General features: G+C 33.8%; 1 pseudogene; it reads right to left on the bottom strand.

Annotated features, from left to right (window-relative positions):
* Window positions 1-26,459, bottom strand: LOC128246308 (uncharacterized; annotated as a pseudogene).
* Between the last annotated feature and the right edge of the window lie 1,138 nt (window positions 26,460-27,597).

The following is a 27,597-nucleotide window of genomic DNA, read 5'->3' as shown; positions in this document are numbered from 1 at the left end:
TCATGGTTTTGGCCAGTTGTCCCAATTTATTTTTTCCCAGGTGTTGGTTGATGAACCAGAGATCATTTGATTCTGTTCCCTTTTTCCAAAATTTGGATTCAGGGCTACATAAAACCTTGTTTCTGGGGCGGATATCTGAGGTGGTCTCTTTTCCTTGTTAAGCTGAAACAACCTTACAGGGCAGTTTGGGTCTCCTACAAATAATTTTAAAACACATTTAGAGTACTCAATCACATATTACCTTCTTATTTACAAAATCAACATTTTAATTATTATTTTAAATGGATTTAAGTTTAAAAAGTTTTGCTAATAACTGCAATAAATGAACATCATCTGTTAACAATAGAAACTACCATATTGAAAAAGGACTTGTAATATCATACCTTGTACCCGATGGTTAGACTGTGTAAGAAATGGAAAACGGCCACAGTATTATAAGGACATGTTATATCGCATCTTGTATTCGATGATTAGTATGTGTAGGTAAGTGTGTATTGCCATAGTTTGATTAGGTCATGTAATATCGCCCTTTGTGCCCGGTGGTTTGAGTATGTAGTACTTTATTCAAAATAACTGTACACTAATAGAAGAATTGAATGTCCATTATTTAAATATTGGACAGTCATTGTTAAATAATGGACTGTCAGTAGAAAAAGTAGTATGGACTGATTAACATACCGTAGAATCAAGACGTGTGTTGACATTTGTCTTGTAATTGCTTTCAAAATTATGTAAAACTATGCACTTATTTTTATTATTAAAACACAACTTTAATATCCTTTTTATTTAGGTTACATAAACTTATAGAAATGTTTTTTTTTTATATAAAATTCCCATTTTAGGTTGTAACAGCTCAATGCCCAATGAAGATGTGACTGAGGTTTGGAATAGAAAAACGTTTATTTTTGCGAAAAATGCAAATGATAACCCATTTTGCACTTGTTATATATCCCTAGAAGTTTAATTTTAAAGATGATTTGTTTTAAATGATGAACAAAATAATTATTTTTATTCTTTATATGAATACAAAGGCATTTTTGTTTCAACTGAGAGATTCACAAGCTTAGTTTCTATTCAATGGCAGTGTCAGTGTCTAATAATTTGACAATAGTGCCATAAATTCATGATTTGGACATCGGTGTTTACATATTTGACGTAATTGAAAAGCCTCAAACTGTTCGTTATGTCAGCGTGCCTCAGATTGTTCTTTCTCTGACATAATGGGCGAGTTTCCTCCTTTCACCCTTACAGATACTAGACAGCACATGTTATTTGCACGTGTTATCAGCTGGTATCAAGAAGTATTTGTTTTTCGTAATAAGATTTGAAATATACTATTAGTAAATTGATGTGTAATCATTTTTATCGGGACATTCTGATATGAATTTTATTTGATGAATAATCAAGACCAGTTGCTATCGTAACAGATTGCCAACTGTTAAAATAGTGTCAAAACAAACACTAGTTAAGTCATCTGGGAAAATCCGAAGGCGACTCATTAAATATTTATGTTGAACCATTTATCATCTGGAACCGGCATACTTTTGCGACAGCCTGAATTTTAAAATGCTTTTAAAGCTTGAAATTTAATTTAAATGATATGATATACCTCTTTTATCCGCAAAGTGGTTTTTAACTTATTTATGACTGGTCCTTCTGGATCTTTCATTAGGCATGCCTCGGCGGTTTTATAAAGAGAATACTTTTCAAACCGGTGCTTGTAATGTATTCCTGTTTTGGCCATACTGTTATTGGATTACAATGCTAAATGCAAAAGGCAATTTGATTGGTTGCAATAAAATTGCTTTTCTTTGGAATGGCTTTCCCCAAATAATTTATACGTTTGCATATATTCTCCAAAACTGTAAAACTTGTAAATAAAGACAGTTTATAACTGGTCTTTATGTTAACGTGTTTGTTTTGTGATCGGATGCATATTCAGTTTGCTCTGTTATTGGTATTCGGCGTACCTAGCCTAGGCCAAATAAAAAAAATGTCTTGTTTCTGGTCACCCGACCGACCCTACTTTTTACCCCCCGACCGTTTTTTTTTTATAGCGTAAAGACCGTTTTTTATAATTAGCGTAAAGTGAGCCGGGATTCCCGGTCCCGGCGCCGAAGAGTAAACCGCGCTATCCGACAGTAATATTATATTCGTGACGTGTTTTTTATACGGCCGTGTCGAAGATGGCTGGCCCTGCGCAGACGACGTCTGTTACGCATTTGATAGCCATAAAAATAGACAAATGTTCGCACTTCGACGGTTGTAGTGTCATTAAAGTTGCCCATTCGCAAACAACAATAAAAAGTCTTTTCATCGATTTACATGGCGAGCGAGAAAATGTCCGACTTGAAGCTAAATGTTCGGTAAGTTGTATGGTTGTTTAGATATCGTAAAAGGGCCATCGTAAAACAAATAATGCCTCGACCGAGAATGACAGTTTTGGCACCGACATTTTCGTAATTCAAAAGACTACATGTACAAGGTTTATTTGAATCGGACGAATTAAGGCAAAATAATGCCGACGAAGCGTGAATCATTATGCTGAGTGAATGGATTTAAATACTTCGTCTCTCTCAAATACCGAACGTCATATTAAAACGTTTCATTTTTGGACCCTCGTTTTTAATGTTTTAAAGGATTAAAATTAATTTTCTGTATGAAGAACCATTGACATTACACTTAGTTGGATTTTGTCTCTGTGATGTTTAAATACCCAGTATTACGGTTTCTTCCATCCATGTTTATATTTGTTTTCTGACAAAGAATGACAATTGTTTCTTGAGATTATTTCAAATTCTAGTCTTGGACTTGTTGCTTCTTGTCATGTAATAGTGCTGTTGTTGTTCTGTTAAACTAATAAATACATAAATATGGTTATAAACTTGTGTCCAGTTTCCTTTAAGCCATATTTTATGGTGTTGTATTGGCAGACAATATTTCATCATTTTTCAAACGCTATACTATTTCATTCCAAAGGTTTGAATAAAAAAAAAAAAAAAAAAAAAAAAAAAAAAAAAAAACACCTACCTACCGACCCTGTTTTTTTTTAGGCATGTGACCAGAAACAAGACATTTTTTTTTTGGCCCTATGCATTTGGAATACATCTTCTTTTAATGAGATACTTCATTTGAGTTTTTATCCACTTTATAGCCACTCTCCTTTTTCGGCCGCCTAGCTTCCAATTTCTAATTTAGCTCTTCTGAAGAACACTCTTTGAAACGTCACGACCATTAATGGGACCAGTCATGAGAAAAATAAAGGATGAAAATCAGGACTGTAAAATTATCATTCGTGTACTCAAATGTATGACCTGTTGGTAAAATTATGCTTGTCATATTGTTTGAAATGAATTGTTATAACAATTCTGTAAAGAATGTCATTAACTGCCGCATAGAAGCATATTGCCATTGATAGCGAGATTTGTGCAAAATCTTTGAGTGAGATTCAGAGAGAAAAAGTACCATGTCTTTGTGCCGAAGTTAAAACTAACAGTTGTTAGCTAAAACTTCTGCACTTAAACATTTAACGTTTGCAAGTTGCAACTGTGCAAATTACGTTATTCAACAGTACTTGGTTTAAAGATTCACCATACATGTTTGCTGTAATAATGCAAATCCAAAAATAGTTTTATTATGTAAAACAACGTTATATAACGTACGAGGTTATATGCTTAACTTCGTTTCAAACATTTTTTCTAATGCAAGTAGTGCAAATCATCTGAAATGATCTATTTTTGATTACGTCAAAAACGTACGTCCTTTACAAAACGGTAACGTTCTGCTACAACGCTGCAGTTTGGACATAAAAGGAAGTTACAATGCATACATGATGCGTCATAGTAAGAATATTTACAGTGTCCAACATTTGAATTTGAACCAATGTGCATTGTTGATTTTGTCGTGCATCTTGTCAGTGTAGACTTAGAGTAAACTGTTAAGTCTACTGATATCAGTCCTGCCAGCATAGTATCAAAATACCTTATGGCAGCTCTGTGAGCCAGCAGTATTTGTTAGTATACTTTAGTGTCATTCATTGGTTTTCCGGCTCAATTCTTTACTAAAGAGTATCTAACTAGTGTTTGTAAATGCCAATTTATAAATCCATGGGAGACTTCCGAATTAAAGATATTCCTCTTCTGCACAAAAATGAATGGCCTATGAGGCAAGCACATGCTACCCTTGCTCTCATTGATATATAAGTAAGACTGTGAGGCGGGTACTCATTAACTGTTCTACTCTCACTATGTGAACTATTTTCATTCTCTTTTCATCTGTTTTAGGAAGTTGAATTTAACACTGTTTTTTATGTAATCCGTCTCGTTAGGCATGTATCTTTGTGTCTTGAAACAAGTCCATCCTTAGTTGTTTGTCAAATGAACGTTTTCCTAAATTGTAGAAGTATACATGCGGAATTATAATAATAAGCAAATACCATACATATCAACAGCACTGGATTTCTAGCACGAGTTCAATTAAGTTGCCTTTCTCTGTTGATTGTACTAGATAATGTCTAAATTTAACACCATTTATTTATTCCCCATCCATACTGATATGGTGTTCGGTAGAGGGGTTATTGATAAAAGTATGTAATTCATGCATTACCAGCTGTTTCTCTCGGCAAAGATATAATTGGCCGAGAAATGTCAGTAACATGGGGACGAATGATATGTAAGAGGATATAGATAGCATCGATATCTAAAATTACTTAAGAAGTATTTGTGAAAGTTATTTTTCTTTGAAAGATTTGTGTGAGTATATCAACTTTAAAAGTGTCAGTACTATTCATAAACCACAATTAATAATACTTAACATAGCCATGGTAGTGATTTACGTACATAGTACAAAACAATTAAAGGGAGTAATCGAGCGAGCTGAAAGGACAAATACTTTTGTACTCGGCATCATTTTTTGTTTGCTTAAATTGATATTCCGGTTTGATGTAATATCTCATTAACTCTATATCGATCAGTTTATCAATTATATTTGCGGTTTGGGGTTTTCATTAATCGACTTTATTGCGAATTTCTGGGCTTCCATTGCTCCCATTTGATTTTTTTTCCTGGCTCCTCTTAAAACACTCTTAAAATGTGACTAGACAATACAGGTCACATATTGAAGAAAACATAAAAGTGCTACAACGGGATTGTATAATTAACTTTCTTGTGGAAGAGTTGTATATGCCTGCTTGTCATTATTTCTGTAATTAACTTATATAACAATCATGTAAACAATGCATATAAATGCCGTAAAGCAACTTCTCGTTGTCATCTATCAATAGATCTTGATAAGTTTTGAATCCTTAAATTATCGCAGGGATGAACACATCGTGTTAAAGCTAATAACATACTGTGCTATCTTTGCATATTACATTATCAATTTGTCATTATTTACAATAAATGACTTATCATGAGCTATCGACTTTGTTATTGATATACGGGCCTATTAAACCCTAACATATTGATACCGACATGTAAACATGCAACACACATGTCATAAAAATAAGGATTTGATTTCCTTAAATGTCTGCAAATTAAAAATTGAAAAAGACTCAAAAAGATATTTATATAGTGTGTTTTATGTCAGATTTATCATATTCAGGCTCTGTTTCACGAGAAAAAACATCAACATTCTATTTTTTATTTTTCTAGCAAACGATGCTTAAAACACAGGGTAATGCATATATTATGTCGACACTAAACGTTTTTATCATATGGATATGTTCATATTTAGTGTATTCATTGAATAACGAGCATAATAATTCATAATTGGTAGGATATTTTAGAGCTGTTTTGTTATTTCAACGTTCATACGATTTGATTTGAATATTGACATGAACATCCGTTGGCGCGATAAATTGTAACTAGGAGGATATCACGGAAACAAGTATTCTACGCCACCTTGCGACCGGTATTTACATTTATACGACAATGTTGAACTGTTTTTCCGTAGGCTAAAGAAAGGACAATATTTAAAACCCTTAAAAAATACAATGCAACTTTTATTCAAAAGAATGTTTACATATAATGGCAAAATAACTGTCCTAGAGAATTAATGTAGATATAAAAGTTTGTCCCTAGAACAATTATTTGAACTTTATACAACTGGTACCCTGGCAAACTTTGAGATCCATTTTAATGATAAAAATGATCTAATGTTTATTCTGTTCCGCTTGGTCGTGCCTAGTCAAGCGGTGCATAATAACAATAACTTATGAATTTATTTATTCGGATAATCATGATTTATTATACTCAAAGTTGCTTTTTAGTCGCAATATTAGATTATATTGTCTACAATTGATTAGATGATTTAGAATGGTATAGACGACAGATTTGCACAGGTATATGTACACGTACGAATTTTTCAACCTTAAATTTAAATACGAAATTAACGTTTAATCATGAAAATACTATCTACGAATCAGATACGGACAAAGCCAACCTACAAAATATCTTTATCCAATCTCAGACTCTTTTAGATGTGCCCCTCTAGATTTCCACTGACTCTAAAATGCCAACATTACAATACTTTTCTATTTCAGATCATGACGTTATTGATGCATCAACTGTTCTAAAGACCGACAAGGCAACTGAACTAACTTAGTAAATAGCAATTTTCTACGTATGTAGAATTTGAAGATTCTTACCCAATTCTTGACCTTTTAAATTACTCACTTTGTTCTGGTAAGGTACTAACAATTGGTAACAAGCTCATGCATGTTCTTTTTGTTACAACTCCGATCCCCAAGATGTTTAATATTTTATTTGGTCTATTTTCCCTGTCGAGTGTTGTAAGTAAGGTTCGTGAACTAATTTGGCATAAGTATATATTCAATTTCTTGCAGCAGAACGACTATCTAACGCCGTTTCAATCTGATTTCTTCCTAAGAACTCCTCTGTCAACCAGCTGGTATCAATCTATCATTCTTTTTGCCACGTCGTGAAAATTATACAACAGGTTTTTATTGTCTTGAAGTTTTGAATATCAATATTGTCCTGTCTGTTCCTATGTCTGATACAGTAACAATATCGGCTGGAGTCCCTTAAGGCTTAATTCGTTAGCCTCCGATCTTTCGTGTCTACAACAATGGCATTTCTGCGATAAACAATAACGCAGATGATCCAATATTGTTATCTCTCCATCGACTGAATGATAACTTAAAAAATGAATGTGGGTTGATAGATGGCTTGTTACGTTCATTCCTGCGAAAACCAACCCGCTCCTATTCGGAGAAAGTCTAACAAGCATTTTTAACCCCAACATTCATGAATAATTCCCAAAGTATGAGTTCCATGAAATAAAAACGCATACAAATATGGGTGTCACACTCTCTGGCACCTTCTCACAGCACGATCTTGTACAATCCGTCAAACAGAAGACATTGAACCGAATTAACTTCGTACAATTTTTCAAATCCGTTCTTTATCGGTATAATGTTATATTTGTTCTCTTTATAAGGCCTCCGTTTAAATATTGCGACATTGTCACGAATAACCGGACGCAAGCTGAGGAGGATGAGCTAAAGATGCGTTGGTAATTATATCTGGTGCAGCTCGACTAGTCTTTAACCCATCTTTATGTTGAAACTGGAATCAAACCACTAAATGAAACACGACGTAAATAAAATATTGTCCTATTTTACCACATTAACATCAGCATATCTAACTTTACTGATTCCACCAACAGTTCGCGAAGTTTAAAATGTGACAAAATTAAATTGATAAGGCATTTAGAATAACAATTGCACATGTACATCAACGAAATTAAGCATTGTTTCCTTTATCAATTTACATACTTTTCCTACTGTATAGTATTGCCTGAATTTATCCATTGCTTAATTTGGTTAACATCAACAATGTATGGGTATTTTATGTATTAACTATCTATATAGCGTTTGCGTAAAATTCCTAACATTCTAACAGATATTGAGGGTCGTTCCTTATTCTTATGCTATTATCATCACAGAATGGAAACCTTCTTTTAATACACTCAATTTATTGATTCTTGTTCTAAATTTAATCACATATTTTAAAAATTTGTATGGTATATGCATAAGATAGTTTTCAAATTTATTGTTTTCTTTAATGTAGACAATATTTTTTTCTTGAGCTATTTACACTAGAAAACCAGTCATTTATAAGAAAAGTGTCTGATATTTTTGAGATACTGTTTTCTTACGCCAACATGCATTTTAAAAGTCATGACTCTGCCAAATGTTAGTGAGCTCAAATTATATAAATATTACTTTTATGTGACGTTTCCACTGAGAGTGTAATCGTCTAGGATATTCGGATAACATAAACAAAACAAAACAATAAATTACATTGGCACAGTAATTTAGGGAAAAGATGGGGTTATTAATTTAGCCCAAAAGTCAATCAACCGAGAGTTACTATCAACCTGTAATGGTTTAACGTAAGTTTCGCGACATATAAAACAGTTCGGTTTACTATTTTAATACCCAAATATATTCAAACGAATAAAGGTGAACGTTTTGAAGGGCATTATTGCTAGCATATCCCCAGCATCCACACCCATATATATGACATAAAAGGTTTAACCAACTTGTTAAAAATTAAAGGTACATCGATTGAAAGACTGTGATATCTTGCCTTTTTAACAAAAAACCTGATTTAGAAGCTTGCTTTGCAATATACTCATTATCCTTTAAAACGAACCTATTCTTTATAAAACACCTAAATATTTTTTTCGTTTACTAATTGTAATCTATCTATCTATCAATTGTAATTTATAATTCATAATTTCATTTTCGGCACCTTTTTCTCTTGTAGGCTTTTTCCATTTCAAAATAATTCTATTTAAGCATCATAAATTAAACATAATAACTAAATGCAGGCCTGCTAACGCAACTATTAGGTGAAGATTTAAAATCTTAGCCGAGATAATCGATGAAGCAAATGATACCTCGAGGGTAAGATCTAAAGGAAACACAGTATTCTATTTAAAGCCTTAAAATACATTTGTAACTCATTGTAACAAATGTCACCATGGAACTTAAGTAAAATGCCGAGCAAAAATAAATGTTGACACAGCAACGATCGTTTGAAAAATATTGATAACAACATGCAAACTAATATGTGCTACTCAATTTCATTAAAGCTTTTGGCAAAATGCCTCACTCTAGAATTCTTCTAGAGCTAGATGGGTTGTTATGGATACGAGGCAGAATAAATTCCTTTTGTGAAACAAGCCATCACATCATTAACTACTCTAGTTGGCACGATTTAACGCAAGAGTGTGGTATTTTGTTGTGGGGAGTCCGGAGTTCCGGAGGAAACCCACGTCCGCTCAGGCTGTGAATCGAACCCAGGTCGCCTTAGAGAAAAGCGAGTGCGCTAATCACTGCGCTAACTAGCCAACCATGGTTATTTGAATAACAATCAAAAGCGTTGTTCTGAGGTTGAGGGGTTGACATCTGAACTGTTGACCGGGGAATGGTTCAATCCAAGACAAATTGATAGCTTTCATTTAAAACAGCAAAACAGTAATAAATTTGTATTTATAAAACGAATCAAATAAATGTCTTTATTCTCTGGTTAAAGTGTGTTATAATTTGACTGTATGATAGCGTTCAGTATGCTTAAAATTGGTTCCTTTATAACTGCATTATTCAAATATTTCATTTGGCAGGGGACACAACTCGCTTCAAAACCGTAATGCACATTGAGAACAAAAAAAAAGATTTTAAAATGATTATATCTATAAGTCTACGGTGGCACAGTTCAAAATGTTTCAGGTACGCCCCTTGTTATAACTTCGTGTACAATTACCAATAACAAATCACTATTTTAAGATGAATTTTATTTCTAAAAATAAATCGAATCAATAGATTGTGATATCATGGAGGAAAAGGAGGAAGCAAGAGGGTCTCTTGAAATGCATTAGAGGTACTGGTTTGACGAAAGCACACAAAATTGTCACTGAATCCTGTTTGATTTATTAATGGAAAAACCTTACATCCGGAATACCGCCAAAATTATCCCGGATTTCGGCGTACTTTAAAGGGAGGAGTGGAGTGACGCCCTCAAATATAGCCTTTGATAAATAAAGCCATACTGAGTTGGTGTGTGTGGTTGTTAGCTTATTGTAGTCAAAAGGCAATGTATGCATTACCAGCCGTTCCTCTTTGCCGAAACAGAATTAACCGAGAAATGGCAGTAACATGGGGACAAATGGTACGTAATAGCATCTATCCGAATTACTTAAGATATAAGGTTGACACTAATTTTGTTTGAACTATGTGTTATAATTAGTACAACATTAACGGTGTTGCAAAAAGCACATATTATAAGATGAAACAATTTCATAATAGGAATGTACTTAGAATTAAACGAGTTCGGTGCGCATATATTACGGCTTCAAGCCATATTTCTTTTCCTTTCAACAAATCTCGGCTTTTGCTTTTTTTCTCCTCTTTATAGCCAAAGTCAGGCCGCGAATCTCTCGGTATGTTTTCTAATTTCCTCATAAAAACACACGTTCAAATGTCACGAGCAATTATATAGGTTATGTAGTGAAAAATAATCATATTTTTTGACACCGCATGATTATGTAATTAACCTTTGTGTTCTTATTTATATGGATTGGTTGTCTAATTTTGCTTGTCAATGTGATTGTAATGAACAACTATAACGAATCTGTAAACAAGGTATTTTACAGTATAGCAATTATCTTTATCATCGATCAAGAGGGTTTCGATCTGGTTGGGATCCTTGTATACATACAGAAAAGAAATGGACATAGAATGTTTTCTCGTGGAAGTAATTACAAAGGCTTTCTCTGCAATTTCAAATTGATCACCTCTAAAACGAAGGTATTTGAAACAACGGTCCTATGGTGTTTTAACGTTGCTGGATGAAAATCACCATGAAATGAAAAACAAATTATCTGTTTCGAAATGTTCACATAGAGTTGGTCAAGAAACATGTCCCTTTTTCAATAGTTAATGGACGTATTTAAGGATTAAAATATTTTCATTTCCTAAAATGGTTTCAAAATTTTAGCTATGAGATACAAAGAAATTTAGTTTTGTATAGAATTTCATTCGAAAGTAATTTAACAATTACATACATATGGAGTTGTGAAGAAAAGAAGAATTGTCCTGATTTCCAAGAACAAACAGACTCAACGATGGACTGGCAAAGGAGATAACTATAAAAAAACACGCTATATATTCTGTTTTATTATTCCCCAGCAAAAACTGTTTCAAGTGCAAAATATGTCTTCATGTTGTTGAACGTTGTCCTGAATGCCATTATCATAACTATGTTCCAGGCATATTGTTTTAAATGTCTCAATTGAATAACGAACATTGCATACTAACTTTACTATTGGCAATAGATATAAGTCTGAATTGGTATTCTAATTATCTCACAAGTTCATACTATATTTCTTATATTGCCATATAAAGCAACTGGGAAGCCGATTCGGATACAAATGTTCAACCCCACCTGGCGACACGAAAACCTATAGAAACAGAGGCGTTATTAAGTGTGGCATTGGTATTCAGCAATCTTAAACGCGGATCGATGTCGCTGTATAAGTTTGAGATATCGTAAAGTGTAACAAGGTTCCCAATGCCTTTAATTAAACCTAATTTTGTTTTATTAAAGTTAATGTGGAATAATTAGAAGTATTACACCTCAATTGAAACACATTTTATTAATATGGAATCATTACCTCTTATGTTACCTTTTCCAACACTAAGTTCGGACTTATGTTCTGTAAATCTAATAAAACAACAACAATATTTTAAGACATCGGACATCCTACTGGGCCATTTTACAGTACATGCACATCTTCGAATCATACCGAAAATGATCAGACAGACGTTATTTTCAGAAATAATATTAAACCTTATTGATACCTCGAGCACAACTTAGCTTTCTCAGAAATTGATAACAACATAACTTTGCTTGCAAGAGTTTTTCTCTTCAATCACAAAATTGACATTAAGTATTCGTTCGCGATATTTTCTCTTCTTTCTGATCTCTAATTCTGTAGACGTAGTCAGAATCCACGCTCTTGTCAATTTGACCTATATCAAAAACAGTTAACACGTCTGTAAACTAACCCACACAACTGCAATATCGTCCGCTCAGCGGGAATGAAACGTTTGAATATCGGTTTCATCACAATTGTAAAAGGCAATAAGATAGACACGTTTCTAGTTTTACTTGTTTTACCAGGTCATTTATTTCAGATCTTGGTTTTAATCTTTCGACCTTAATTTAAAGTGACACTCTTATTCAAAATCAATACAAACAACTGTATAGCAAACATCAGTTTTAACTGATAAACTGATAAATCTTTAACAATCAATAATGCATTTATGGAAAATACTTACTACTGATAACAAGATTGTAACCGTGTATTTAATAGCAGAAAGCGCAAACATATTAAATGATTGGTGAATGCTTAAAGATTTACTGTGGTCTTCTAAAGTCTCATAAGGTAGAAATTCTGTGTTTTATGCTTATTTCCTTCAAATTTAACTTGGTAGCCTTTATTAGAACCATTGTTTTCGACATTTATTCATCCGTTTTGGACTATTAAAACAATATTATTAAATGTGGTAAATCTTATTTGGGAGTAAGAGTGCATCTTTAACCATATTTTAGCACATCCATTAATTATTTGTGGTCAACTGAAGGTTAATCTAAGGGGACAAGTCGGCCAAAGAATGAATATAGGCATAAAAATGTTTAATGCCTAATTTAATTCGGGAACGTTGAAAATATTTCAGACAAAAACATTTTAACAGTTTCTTACCCGATTGATCAAGTTCATTAAAATAGATATATTTTGAAGACAATATGCATGTGCGGGTAGTCCGACACAAATTGTTAAGGAACATATATAGATGTTATTGATATTTTACACCCTTTAACATATGGCTCAAACTATAAACAGGCAAAGAGATATATACCGGTTTTCTAGTTATAATAAATATATTGAACCGCAGTGCGAACGCGCAAAACTAGTAGTGAATGATATGTCTTTCTGTTATAATTTAGAATAAAGCGAATAATAGGGCGTTTACCATGTCTAGTTTGTATTAAGGTAGTCCTTTGTAAGATAAAATTCTTTGAATTGTTAACTTTGTCCTTGTTGCTCAACGTTAAAAAAAACAACCTTACTTTTGTAAAAATGTTCGAGGAAACTTTTTTATCCGCTTCTGACAATATAATATGTAAAAAGAACTTCGTTGACTTATTTTTAATGATACGGAATTGAATAAAGTGAATATCTATCAACAATGAGGTGTAAAGTTTTAATGTTATGTAATAAATTTTAAAAAGAACAATCGAAGAACGCTTCGAACAATCTAAGATGGTTAACTTTTAAGTGTGTAAATATTTGTTTAAATATTGTGAAATCATTTATTCTCTTTGATATTCTTCACTAGTTCCTGTGAATGTGTTACGCACTTCGGTGATGAGTTCCAGAACAAACTCTTTTATTGAGATGGAACATACAATGGCAGCTCATACTGCTATTCTAAACAGTGCTTTCGATGTTTTCATTTTAAAGCCAAACTTTTTGTACTTGCCGAACGCTGTCCACTTTGTGAATGTCAACCTTTCGTATTCACCTAACAATGTCCATTCTGAACTAATGAAAATAAATAGATAATCCCAGTAGCTAGCGAATCCGGTAAAGTTGTGCCTTCAGTGTCATGTCCAATCAGAATATTGTCAAAGGAAAAAACCCGCTAGAGACGGGTTTCCTCATTTGGAAGCTTAAAACGGCCTCTGTAGTTAGCTTCAAAGGACTAAAGGTATTTGTCACTGGATGAAATTGATATTTTGCTCCTTTTATTGCACATGTATTTTACCATTAGAGAAAGTCATAAACTACTGTTCTAAAAGGAGTGAATACCAATGTAACCAACATGTTCTCTCAAAATGATAACAGAATCCTCAAGTCTGTCGGAGCATGTTTGTTTGTTTAATTTGTTTTCATTACAGTGTATTTCAGAAGCTGCATACACATGCGGAATTTGTTCAAATGGGGTTTGTACTGCAGCATATATAGCCATGATAAAACATATAACTATAAACAACTGAAGATATCAAGCAAACACAAAGTTTAAAGCATGGTTATGGTATAATTTAGTTCTTCTCGGCACACATTTGGTGGACTAATACTAAGAATTGGCGATACCAACTGAAGGAACACAAAAGCCTATTCATTATCCGTTAATTATATGTTATTGTGATCTAGATCCTGGACTTAGATGACCCGAAAATAAGACAACAAGGTAGTGACTGACAATTAAATGCAATATCATAGACAGATATACAATATAAGGTAGTGTTTATCTGTTTGATTGGTCATGTCTAAAATCGTGTATAAACGTTAATTCGATGATAAACCTAGATTTTCTCCAAAAAATAATTGCTGCGAATCGTCAACAATTCATCAAACAGCTATAGGATGTTTGAACAAGAAATATAAAACACTTATAAGGTTTACTTAATATTATAATTAATGTTAGTAGTATAACCTCATGATGAAAATTTAACGCAGATAACATAACTGAATGTTACAAAGTTACCATGGTGCCTTTCTCCTTAATAGATGGCGCCATAAAACACAACACTCCCTTTTTCAGGGATATGAGCTATAATCTTATCTCTTGAGTTTTATTCCGTTTCGTTTCGTTTTTGTAATCGGGTATCAAATATTTTCACAAGGTTACAAATAAACATTAATATCAACCAATTACTATTGCTTGTATCATATTTGCTTGTATTTATACTCCCTTAAACATGAATTTATATTTATTTTGTATTATTCATTATAGCAACAATGCGTTTAACACAAGTTTCATAACACTTAAGCTTGAGTAACACTAAGGGAGTTTGTTGAGGAAAATGTGTTGAAACTTAGATATTCACGAAACGTGGTATTATAATAAGGGTTTGGAGATACTTAGGTGTTTTTGGATGATAAACACCAAATGGTGAAGAATCCGTTGCTGTATTTCAAATATAACTGTTGATCAAACGAAGTATTGCCAAACACACGTTGACATATTAGACGGATTGGGGTGTGCGTTTTCACACATGAAACAGTTTTACCCTCCGAAATTATACTTTAATCACCATGATATATTGTTAGGCCTTTTGGGATGTTTTTTGAAAATGGGAAAATACTTCTGGATTTTACAGACATGTTCGCCTTGATTATATGCTAGTCACAAATCGGAAAATATTTACAAACACTAGTTATATACACGTATATAGTATCTTTAAAGGAGCGTGTAACATTATATTTGCTGTTTTACAATCATTGACTTTTTTAACTCACTTTTTAGTGCCACTACAATGGATCATTTCTTACCTTATATTATAATAGTTAACTAGTACAACAATGGTGTGGTGCACAAAAAATTATTAGGTAGAAGCAAAAATAATTTAGCTGTCTTATCGACCTATTCATATTATCTGAATCTACCATTCTTAAACTATACCTTAATATCTAAATAATCGGGTTCAAAAGAGGCATTTTTGGTCCTTTGCGTTTTACAACGATATGCAATTATCGAGTATCAAGTAACCTTAAGTAAACAATGTCAATGTGTATCCATAGTTGCTGTGTTTGCCTGCATACTATATTTGAAGCTTTACCCAACACTTTTTAAGTCGATACGGTTCATGGAAAAATATCCGGACTAGTTCCAATAATATAGGCGTACTTTAATTGATTTGTTTTCTTCAAGGCAATTAACATATTTGGACGCAACATATCCGATGTGTGCGGTACTAAATATTACTAAAGTTCATCATTATATTCATAAAACTAAGTTCATGCCTTAACTTGTCAGCTTGAAACTGTTAATTCTTCTAAATTGTAAGGAGATGCACATTTCAATACATAAACAACAAGGTCTATGAATAAGACAAACCGTTTTCACTTAAAACCTGGTCCACAAAAGTTAAGCATAACATAACTTGATTTTAATTTTTAATTTTTTAAAGCGAATAATTTAAAACGAAATTTATAGGTGATTGTGATAATACTCAAGGCACTTCCCTTAAAAAGCCTCAGAACTCACTTAAGTACGAATATTACAAAAAATATACTTAGCTTAGCTGTATCCTGCTATAAGTGACGATAGACTGTGGGGACATCACACATGAGCTTTGCTGTCACTGCGTTATTCAGACAAAGACGTGGATATTGTGACATAAAAGATTGATGACGTTTTTAGTCCTAATTTGACATGATTGCATTTTTCAATTACGACGATTGACTACATCTGAAAACACACCGTTTTTTTCTATACAAATATGATAATAAAATATCGCACATGCAGCGAATGTACTTTAACAGTATTATTGCACAGTCCCTTCTAAAAAACCTTTAATGGTTTGTAATACATATTTTTTGTTTGTCTGTGTGTGTGTGTGTGTGTGTGTGTTTAAATTGAACTAGGAGTTTGTGAACCAGTGACCGTAGCAAGCATTACGTTGGATTGTTTTGTTGACGTCACCCGATGGGTCTTTTCTCTTGTGTGTTATATTCAACGCAAGCCAGGTAACAACGGAATGTGGACTTTAATTACGCGCGGAATATTTAAATACATATAAATTAATTGACCTGTTTCTTAGCGATGTATGCAAGTTTGTCTTAAATTACACCATATTTTACCTTATACTTACGCAAAATTAACTAGCTAAAAGTTTTTATTGTTTACAGCTCTTCCACAACGTGTTTCATACTTTCGATTAATGTATTAAATGGAAAAGAATGTACGATTATGTTTATCAGATGACACATAAGTCGACATGTTTCTGGAAAACGTTTGAAGCTAAATTAGTAAGGCGAAATGACGTATATGTCAAGTTTATAACATACCCACAAAGTTTCCCTAACAATTGATATCGGACATGTAAACCATTTATATCGGGTTTGCGGTACTACTTTCACCAGTCTGCGGAACGTCACTATCAATGCTATTGATCGTCATTAAAGATAAATCCGCGAAATACTGTCGTTATCATAATTCAAAGGAAGTGACATGTATATCCTATGCATATTCCTTTTCCACAAATTACCTAGAAAAGGCACTGTGCATGTAAACAAAATTAAGTAAAATGTATTGTTTGCTGAAACCCTTTTGTGCTTAGTGAAAATAATTGCGTATGGATATGCGATAATTCGTGGTTGTCATGGATATGCTCGCAGTGATTCAGATTATGGAGCATATATGAACAGATGTTGAAGGGCTCCATCCGTAAGTATCTAATTGTTAACACTCCTGATGATTTGCCATACTTTATTTCGTCATAAAATGGCGTTTCGCAAAAAATGAACGAGTCTCTTTAAAATTGTTTCACTTATGTTCATGAAACCGCTGTTTCGCTCATTCACAATAATTTCCATGACATCCTTTCATTTATACTTATTCTTATAAATGTACTACATTGTTGAAATGTATCATGAACTATTTTAAACAGATGATTAAGCGGCAAAACTTAATTCTTAATTTCTTTTCTTAAATTTGGTAAATGTTTATATAAGCAAACTATTGGAATTCCAATGGGTGCCGATTATGCACCTTTACTTGCAGATCTCTTTTTATACTGCTATGAAAGTGAATATATGTTAAACTTATTTAAGTCTGGAGATCTTGCTCTTATTGATAAATTCAATAGCACGTTTAGATATATTGATGATATTCTAAGTTTAGATAATCCTGTGTTTACAGATAACATTCATTCGATATACCCTTAACAATTGCAACTTAATAAATCTAATACATCCGTTTTAAAAGCATCCTATTTAGATTTGCAACACGAAGTAAAGGAAGATATATTGCGCATCAATCTTTATGATAAACGTGATGATTTTAATTTTAAAAAAAAATTAATTACCCTTCTTTAGATGGTGATGTTCCTATTTCACCATCATATGGTGTTTTATATAGCACAGTTGATACGAATTGCTAGAATATGTACAGATGTAAAAATATTCAGCCCTCGCAGTAAACTTATGACGCAAAAACTTCTAAAACAGGGTTTCAGATATTTTAAATTAAGGAAAACTTTCTCAAAATTTGTTAATGGTCATTATAATCTCATATCAAAGTACAAGACTAGTCTTAAATCGCTCATTGCTGATAGCATTGCTCATCCCGATTTTTACCGTTACCCTGATGACTAAGCGCGCTGTCTGCAGCAATATTCTTGCAACGGGAAATACATTGAACGCTCCTGTACTGTTGTTGATAGCGCCCTTGGGTTACCTGCCTTAGCAAAGCATCCACGGGCAGCTGTCACGAGCGATGCCGATTATAGTAATATATCTTTAATCTGCGCTTACCTCACATCACCAAAAGAACCCACAAAACACAAACAAACGAAAACATAAAACTGTTGAGCAATTGCGACAGTGTGTGGTGACATAGCAGGTCCAGGAATTACGGCGACATTTCTTCGAGTATTTACGACTACTTTACAACATTGCCCTCAGCGCTTTAATTGATCGAAAATAAATCTCGTAGCCTGTATCCTAGTGCATCAGACACTTTTCCTCTGTGAAATAAGATTTCTTTGTTTTATTTTCATCTGTGCATATTATACGTCAATCCAACTTAATTTTAATAATAAAAAGCTGTTGTTGGGAGGAAGTTATACACACAAGAATTACTTCTGAGAGAAGCATCTTTTTAAATCAAATAAACCTGCGAGTAGTTATGACGTGTTTGAATGGAATCATCAGACAAACTGCTTAGAGTTTAGACAAAATAAATACAGAAGGGATTACATCCAATCCCGCTTCGTGTCGTTTCCAACGGAACACATTAAGGCAGTATACCTTGAAAGATCTAATGTAATGCGCTATTGAGGGATTTAGTTGATGGAGAGGTGTTAAAATAAGTATAAGAAAAACCTTTGGAGGGAAAGTTTAAATATTAGCATGTTATTGTTATGTGTGGTAACGTCCAAAAAATAAAAAATATCCGGTTTACTTTCAAAATATTTACATATGGAGCTAGTTGATGGCAAAAGAAATAAAAAAACAACAAAACAATAATCATAAAAGACATCCAGAATTAGACGTTGACGTAAAGTTCTGATATAGTGTTATATACTAGTCGTTATTTTGTATTAAAAATAAGTGTTGGAAATGGAAAATTTTAACGCAAATTGTCTTCCTCTCGAAAGTGTTTTGTACTTCACCATGTTATGATATCCATTTAAAGGTCTTATTTTATGCTTTCTTTTGAAAAAGTCGTTATCATAACTAGCCCAGCTTTTGAGATATTTAAGTTTTTTAAATGTGAGAATATAAATTTAGATTTGACAGTCTTATTTGAATAGACATGTAAAAACACATTGCACTGATTTAGAATTTTTTAAAGACATAAATGAAGTAAGGTAAAGCCTTAAAAAAGGTGGATACGCTAATTTAATAATTTCAACAATTAAATTAGCAGATTGAATATTTATTTCAACATTTCGAGAATCATTAAAATAAGTTGAATTAAAATTAAGGTAAAACATTTTGACCTGAGATTGTATTCTTTTACTTATTTTCATTATTACAATTGTGGCTCTAATACTAGGAAATGTGTAGACAGTTACAAAGCAAAATCGAATTCATTATATCGTACATTGCACACTGTATTGTGTTGATTTAGTTTTTGTGTCACAACGCCGTCATAAATTATCTAAACAAATAACATAGTTTCAGCGCTAAACAATTCATAAGTTAACGCGTATTTTTATGGACATGTTTGTGATCAATTTGACTCTTGTGTTGCAACCCCTAATACTTGTTCAACTGCGGAAGCATACACTCTGGAACTGGTGATATCCATTTTATATGACAATACGTGGTAAAAGATAAATGTCACAAAACATTACAACGTGTACGGTAACGTTTACAACCGTTATGGCCATACTGCACACTAGGTGGTTTATCAAATGAGAATGTTCAAATTAACTTACAAAATAAGTGTTTTAATCTTCATTGCAGAGACCAATTGTTTTCCGAATGGATCCTCATTTAGACGGTAAAAAACACTTCAGTTAACAAGAATCTTTTCAAATACTCGAATAACGCGAAAATAAAACACAGAGACCAAAATGTCTATTCAATTTTTTCATTCGTCACGTAGGCTATTCGACGTTTAAGGGCTTTACAGTAAGATGCTGGGTGCTAGGGTTAAAAGCTGCACTCTTACTACAAAATAAGATTTACCACATTTAATACAATCGTTTTATTTTACCGAAAAGGATGAATACATATAGAAAACAATGGTTCTTATGAAGGATACCTTGCTTAATTAAAAAGAAGGTGCCGAAAACACAGCATTTCTACATTATGAGACGATAATTTATCACTGTAAATCTTTTTGCACTCACCAATCATTTAATATTGTGCCATTTCAGCCATTTAATACACGGTTTTAATCTTGTTATCAGTAATAAATATGTTTCCACTGCGAGGGAACAAGAATTGTGACGTCACCACAAATGTGTGAGACCACGGCGATCTTGACACAACAAAAGGTATGGGTTTTTTATATTTTCTTTAGTAAATTGCATCAAATTAAAACAAAACCTAGCCCATGGTACGCCACATGATTTCAGCTTTCACGTGGTATACTGTCTGTCATTCTTGTGTAGTAGTTTTTGAGAACATTCAAAAAAATTTGGATTCGGCGATGCAGACGACCGCACATTTGTTAATTTTGCAAAAACAATGATACATCGGCTTGTTTTAACTGGTTCTTTACACAAAGATATATAAACAGTAAATATATGCCATTTACAATACGCTTTTCAAGGCGAAATGATGTTTTTGAAAGAAATCGTACAATATTAAATTTTGCGGACGACCACACTCCAGAATTTTAGGCGAACGACCACTTTTTTTCATCTCAGTTTGATAGGAGTGCGAATAAAGCTTTAAATACTTTACTTGTTAATATGTATGGTATATCTTTCAGATGGAGAGTCGACAACCTCAGGTCTGCAGATATTGTGGCAAGGTCCTTGCGAACATTTCCACACTGCGGCAGCACGAAACAACACATGTCGGAACGGGCAAGGGTTATATGTTCTGTGAAAAGATTTTTCACAGCAGAGCAAACTTTAACAGACACAGGTTAGTTTATACAGAATAGTTGATATTGTTTATTAGTATGACAAAATCGATATCTCGTCTATTTATCGAATAGGTAAGGCCGAAATGTTTTCAAAACCAAGTTTTCGTCGTCGGCTTTTGTTGTCGTAACGTCATAACCGTGTCTTTAACTTGATTATATTTTACACAAAGCGTTGTATATGTGTTACCAGTGTAAATGAGCCAATGTATAGCGTGGCTGTTTTTGTTCCTAGATAGAAAAAAATCTAGCAGTGTTTTTTATCTTCTTGTGTTGCTGTTCTTTAAAGGAACTATACACCGTATGATGAAATAGCGAAAAGGAAATGTCGAAAATTGACATAAACTTGGTATCGATGTTTACAATGCATTGAAACTGACTAACTGAAGTACAACATTTACAATTATTTTTTTTTCGCATTTTTTCCGTATTTTTTCATTGAAAAGATTTCTAGGTATGTAAACCTAGTAGAATTCATTCTTATGCGTGATATGCTAGTCGATGTTATCACGTGATATCACTAAGTTAGATATAAGGCTTAAATATTCCAATGGTATAGGTTAAGCCTTCGTAGCACAGTGGAAACAACACCGGACTGCAATTTTGACGACACCGGTCGACCCGGGCTCCGACTCCATGTTTTTCGTTAGAGAATAAAACTTTTGGTGCCAATCTGGTGTATAGTCCCTTTAATAAGGAATATTGGGTCAACGTTGCTTCGTTTAACGTTAAAAGGTCGACTACTTTAAATGTTCCATTCGTGTTGACATGTTCCAGACAAAGACTAGATTTAGTACATTATATGATAGAATATTTTTTAAAAAATGATATGCATTTACTTCTCAGATATCATGTGCATGGCGAGGCGAAGCCCTTTGTTTGCATAAATTGCGACAAGTCGTTTCCAACCAATGCTGATCTCCAAAAGCATATTCGACGTGAAAAAAGCAGGGGTGTAACTGTCACGAATGTGGGAAGTCTTTCTCAGAAACGTCAAACCTGAAGGCACATTTGGATATGCACAGGGGAATTCAAGCTTTAAAAATCCAGAGTGTGAAAAAGTGTTTCGGCACCGGAGCAGCCTTTCCAGGCATAAGAAGATTCACAAAAGCAACATGGATTAATTATAATATTGCTCTATTTTACGTTTGATTTTGGTTTGATTAATCTAAATACTACTTTTCCTGTAGTAACATGGTTATTAGAATAACATATTGTATTTTTTAACAATATCTTTTTTAAAGTAATCGCCGTAAGTACATAACCAGGAAGGCATTTTCAGAACTGTTTTAGTAAATTCTTACTTTTGTTTTAGCCGATGAGTTTTTATCTCGACTATTCGAAGACTAAGGAGAGCTTTCCTACTCACCCTAGCGTCGTGTCAAACCTTGTAAAAAGTTTTGCATGTAAGCACCTTTAAGTCATTATCTTAGCAAATACATGTATTGCATTGAAACTTTAGATATGTGTTCTCAACTATACATCCTAAATTATTAATCAAGCGAGATAACTCTATCTTGCATATAATGCAAATCATTGCCCTTTATTATTCGACATATAAATTCTGGTTACGGTTTTAGATAGAAGCAAAGATAGGTTACGATCTCTGCAACTACTTGATGTATTGTATTGATAATTTATTCAACGGTACTCAACGATCAAGCGTGCTAAAATATTTAAGTAAGATAACTGTATTTTGTATATTATGCAAATTATGGTCCTTTATAATTTGATTAAGAAATGCTGGTTAGGTTTTGCATGTAACCACATTTAAGTCAATATGTCAGCAAATACTCCATGTATTGCATTGGAACCTTAGACAGGTGATTCCAACTATCAAACCGACTAGATAAATCAAGTAAGATAACTATATTTTGCACATAATGTAAATTATGGTCCTCTATTATTCGACTAAAAGATTCTGGTTGATCAAAACTTAAAAGCGACGGAATAGTTGAGCGTACAGTCTCTGTGACAGCTCTTGTTATAAAAGATCATTGTACTGTGATTAATTTCATTTTTTTTTCTTTTAGAACTTTATTAGTAAATTTTTGTTTTAGTTTGAGTCGATGGCTTTGCATAAATGATTATTGTATTGTGATTCATTTCACTTCTTGTAATTTGCTATGTGATTACATTTCTATGTTTAAGTTTTGCATGTAAACAGCCTGATCAGTATAACATGCTATATCAATCTTATATTGATGTGATTTATACTCTGTGATTCTTTACTGTGATTCCTTTTGTATTTTTAAAATATGCACAATACACGTTTTCAAATCTCAGTTTTATTTGATTTATCTTAACAATTATTCCCATATAATAACAATTATTGCCATATAATAACAATAATTGCCATAAAAGTGACATGTCAATAGAGAATAATGACACAACACATATTTAATCAGAAACAACTTTGTAGTTGAGTAATGACTATCCATGTCATTCACCGGCTATAAATGAACTACCCAGTAGCATTAGAAGTTCCATATGATCATATCGATCAGTCAACATTGTATGTTTAGGAGTCCCATTTTAGATGTAACTAACGATTTCGAATCATTTCTCCTCGCCTTTTCCCATCTGACACCCAGTGCTCCTTTTTGTAATGAATTTCGATCCAAACATACTGTACCACTCTTCTTCTTTTTCGTCGAACACCTATCGAACATATGGTCCCTGAAATTGTGTGGATGAGATAAATTGAATGTATGTTTTTTATCTAATAATACAAACATTGGTGTTTTAACAAAATGAACGATTGACACAGACTAAGATATATAGTCGTCATAGGAATGGGGTGGGGTCTAGCCCTATCAAGTGTACGTTAGATCTTGGCATCCGAAAACTGCCCTAGTACTTCATTTCATTCTAGACACACATCCTTAACTGACTTCTATCAGTATCGTACTTGACAATAATCTCCTTTACAATGGTCGAATGCCTCGGAACGCATGCCACACAATCTCGGACACATTCTGGTGTTGACATGTCGGATTTGTCGAGAAGATTATACACGTGTGTGCGTCCTGTGCGGTATCCAAATGTCCTGCGACTAAAGTTAAAAAAAATGAAGTATTGTTTATAAAAGTAAAAGAGTAATTAACATAATCCGTCTAAGTAGTCTTCAACATATTGATATTATTTTTGAAGATTTCAAAATGAATATGTTAACATTTAAATCCATGTGGTTATCAAACAAATGTTTATCTATATTGACAATATAGAAAGTAATAACTAGTAGTCGTACTAGACGCCGTATTACTAGATAGTATTACCTATCAGGATCAAGCCGCGCCTGCATTTGTTCGATGGAATTGCCAACAAACTGTCCAAACTCCTCTGTGGTCATTGTTCCCTGGCCTCGTTTATCGTTTAAAGTCAACTCGGAGAAAAATGTTTCACCGGCTAAGCTACTGAATGCTCTCACATTATAGGTGCCTCCATGACAAACCGAATACAGAAGCGCCTTGGCGTCAATATGAGCTATTAGAGCCTCCCAAAGCTGAAGTGGCCAGTCATTCACATGCATTGTTATTGGTTAAATTTGCAAAAATCGAATTCTTTGAAAAGATGGTTTCTGAGCGGTTTCTGTTCCGGACTCGTTTCATGGCGGGAATTCCAACTTTGTCCTTAGACTCCCACATTAGTCGGATGTCATGGCAAAGATCAGCAGTTTTTTTCGTCCTCTAACAGTCTCATTTCACGTTCCACTTCTTTTGAAAAATGTGACGCAGCCATTGAGGAAGACATCGGATCAGTTATTTCCTCGACCATTATAGGTGTCAGCATGGTTTTTCCTGTCTTAGCAACATTTAACCAACTGATCTTGCTTGAATTGTCAAGCCCCCCTCGGCAGCACTTTCTTCGAGTTCTCGTCAGTAAATGGGTTGCGTCAATACAGTGTACTTTCAACTGTTCCCTTCTATCGCTGTATTAAGGATGATAAAACCAATTATGAATAAGACATTCTGCATTTGAAGTAAGCTGTGCTTGTGATGACCCATGTTCTTTCTATTGCTTGTATCTCTTTGGCCATATTAACTCAGCATAAGTTCTGTTCAATGCATGTTTTGTTGCGTTAGATGTAACCACTTTGGCTGCTAATTCATACAATGGTTTCATAACAGTTTTCATAGGTTTCTTTTGTTTTATTTTTGGATCTAAGGTTTTAAATATTTCGCCAGGAACAAAATTTTGTCTCTCTTTGTGGATGTATATTTGATGTCAATTCGCTTTACCTGTTTTAAGTAACGAAGAACCACAGTCAATTCAGAATTGAGAAGTTTGTTTAAAGAGTTCGTACTTTGAAAGTAGTCCATTACCGTTCTAACTGACACAGAGTCCCATTTCTTCTTCGAATTACACACTTCATCGACTCGCAGCATCAGTAATACTTGCTGTATATCTGCTTCATCTAATGATACTTCTTCAATATCACCTTGTCGCTCGGTATCACAGTTAGTATCATTACTGTTTCTCTCTTCATGTACTTCTTTGTCATCGTCAACTTCTGTTTCTAAATCTTCAGAACATTCTAAACCATCTACATGTTTAGGAACATCATTACCTTCTACTTCGAAGTTGTCATATTCAACATTTGCAGATCTGTCTACTGCATCAGACGTTGTTTCCGCATTGTTGTTTACAGCTTTGCAGTCACGACAATGGGACTTTCTCTAAACCGTTTGCAACCACACAGATAGTGTTCGAGTGAAGGTTTTGATCTCGTGTAGTCTCGTTTATGATTATTGGGTTGTGGTTGAATTGCTTCAAGGCTGTGACAATATCCGTTTTCTTCATCTTTTGTACCTCAGCCCATACATCTTTTTGGAGTTGGAGTATAGTCAGTGGTTCGTTTTTCAATGACCTGATAACAAGTCATGCTACTGACCGTCAAATGATTCGCATGTTACGTGAATGCTTGCCTCGTGACACATGTTATGCACCTGCTCTGCTATGTTTCACCTTTTGGAAACCAGGCTACCGGTCTACATTTTAACTGTTCCTTTTTCCAAATCCTGTTTTATTCTGTGCATAAGAAAACAACAGCCTCGGATGCTCTTTCCCGGGAAAGCTCATAAAAATCACTTTTTGTAGATGTTACATGATCAATTGTCGCTCTAAATTGATCAATGGATATAACTGACTCTTTGCTCATTATGTCCGTATTACACGACTTTGCTGATGGAAAAAGCCCTAAAAATTTAACCAATTTACATTGTTGTGCAATGTCATCCTTAAGCGCCTTCACTTCTTGTACAAGTTGTGTAGGCTTCTTTGGGTCATTAGTTTGGTACAGATCCATAGCCATATTATAGCCCTTTCAAAGATATTGAAGTCACGTTTCACTTTAAATGCTGAAGTGAATTTGTCCGTCCAACTTACATACATTAGCCAATAAACGTTGAGCACTTCGATTTCAGCCTGCATTGCATTGGAACATTGCAGATGATATCTCGGAGGAAATTCGGTGTGTACGCCGTACACCGGACATTTGATTTAAACAGCTACTTTTGTCGATTCAAAGGATTCACTTTCCCGAAGGCTTCCATCAGGGAAAACAACTAAAAAGGGTTGAGCGTCTTCGTCGAAATGTTGAACACAACCTTCCTCAAAGAATACTAATTTAACGGTGAATATGGGCATTATTTTGGAAATTATTGTTGCAACTGCATTTTCTTCATTTAAAGTTCCATGCTGCATGTTCAGTTTGGCTTGTTCCGATACTTCCTGCTCAGGTAAGTTGCATTTTATGTGTTCAAAGTATTCCTTTTGCTTTTTTAAGCCATCAAGGCCAAGGGCTTTGTAAAGGGTACTTCCAGTTACCTTTGTGCATTTTCTTACTTCAAACCACTTGTCTGTTCTCTGTGGTATTAATCGCGTGTTGTGTATATCTTGGATTTGCATTTTCAGTGGTATATAATTTTCACCCTTTTCGAGGTTTACATTCACATCAGAGATATAAGTTGCCCCATTAAGTGAACTCAAACACAAACAAATGCTTCTAATGCATTTCTCCGCCGTCATCAAATATTTTTCAATGTCATAGATATATCCTAACACAACACTTATAGCATAAGCGAATTTGCTCTCCTTCCAGGTAAGTCCACCGTCTTTTTCTACTAGTTTTTCCTTTGCGTATTCCTTCTTCTTTTTCAGCGCATTGGCTTGCACAATACCGGCCGAGTTATCGCGTAGTGATTTCAGAAGTATTTTCTGTAACGTTTCACGAATTCGTGCGACAAACTTTCAAGTATTTCCCGTTCCTTGCAGTTATCAATATAAAAAAGGAATACTTCGTATTCAGTTATAGCCAACTGTTAGTCAAAAAGACGTTTTGCAAAGAAGTTGAATCCTCAAATCCCAGTAGATCCACATCTCCCGATGATCGAGTTAGGCCTTAATTTTCTTGCCGTCAAATGTCAGACAAGCAGATTGCTGCTGCATAT

The sequence above is a fragment of the Mya arenaria genome, chromosome 9, assembly GCF_026914265.1.
Source record: "Mya arenaria isolate MELC-2E11 chromosome 9, ASM2691426v1".
Taxonomy (NCBI): domain Eukaryota; kingdom Metazoa; phylum Mollusca; class Bivalvia; order Myida; family Myidae; genus Mya; species Mya arenaria.
The sequence above is the reverse complement of the archived record's forward strand: the minus strand, read 5'-3'. Positions and strand labels throughout refer to the sequence as shown.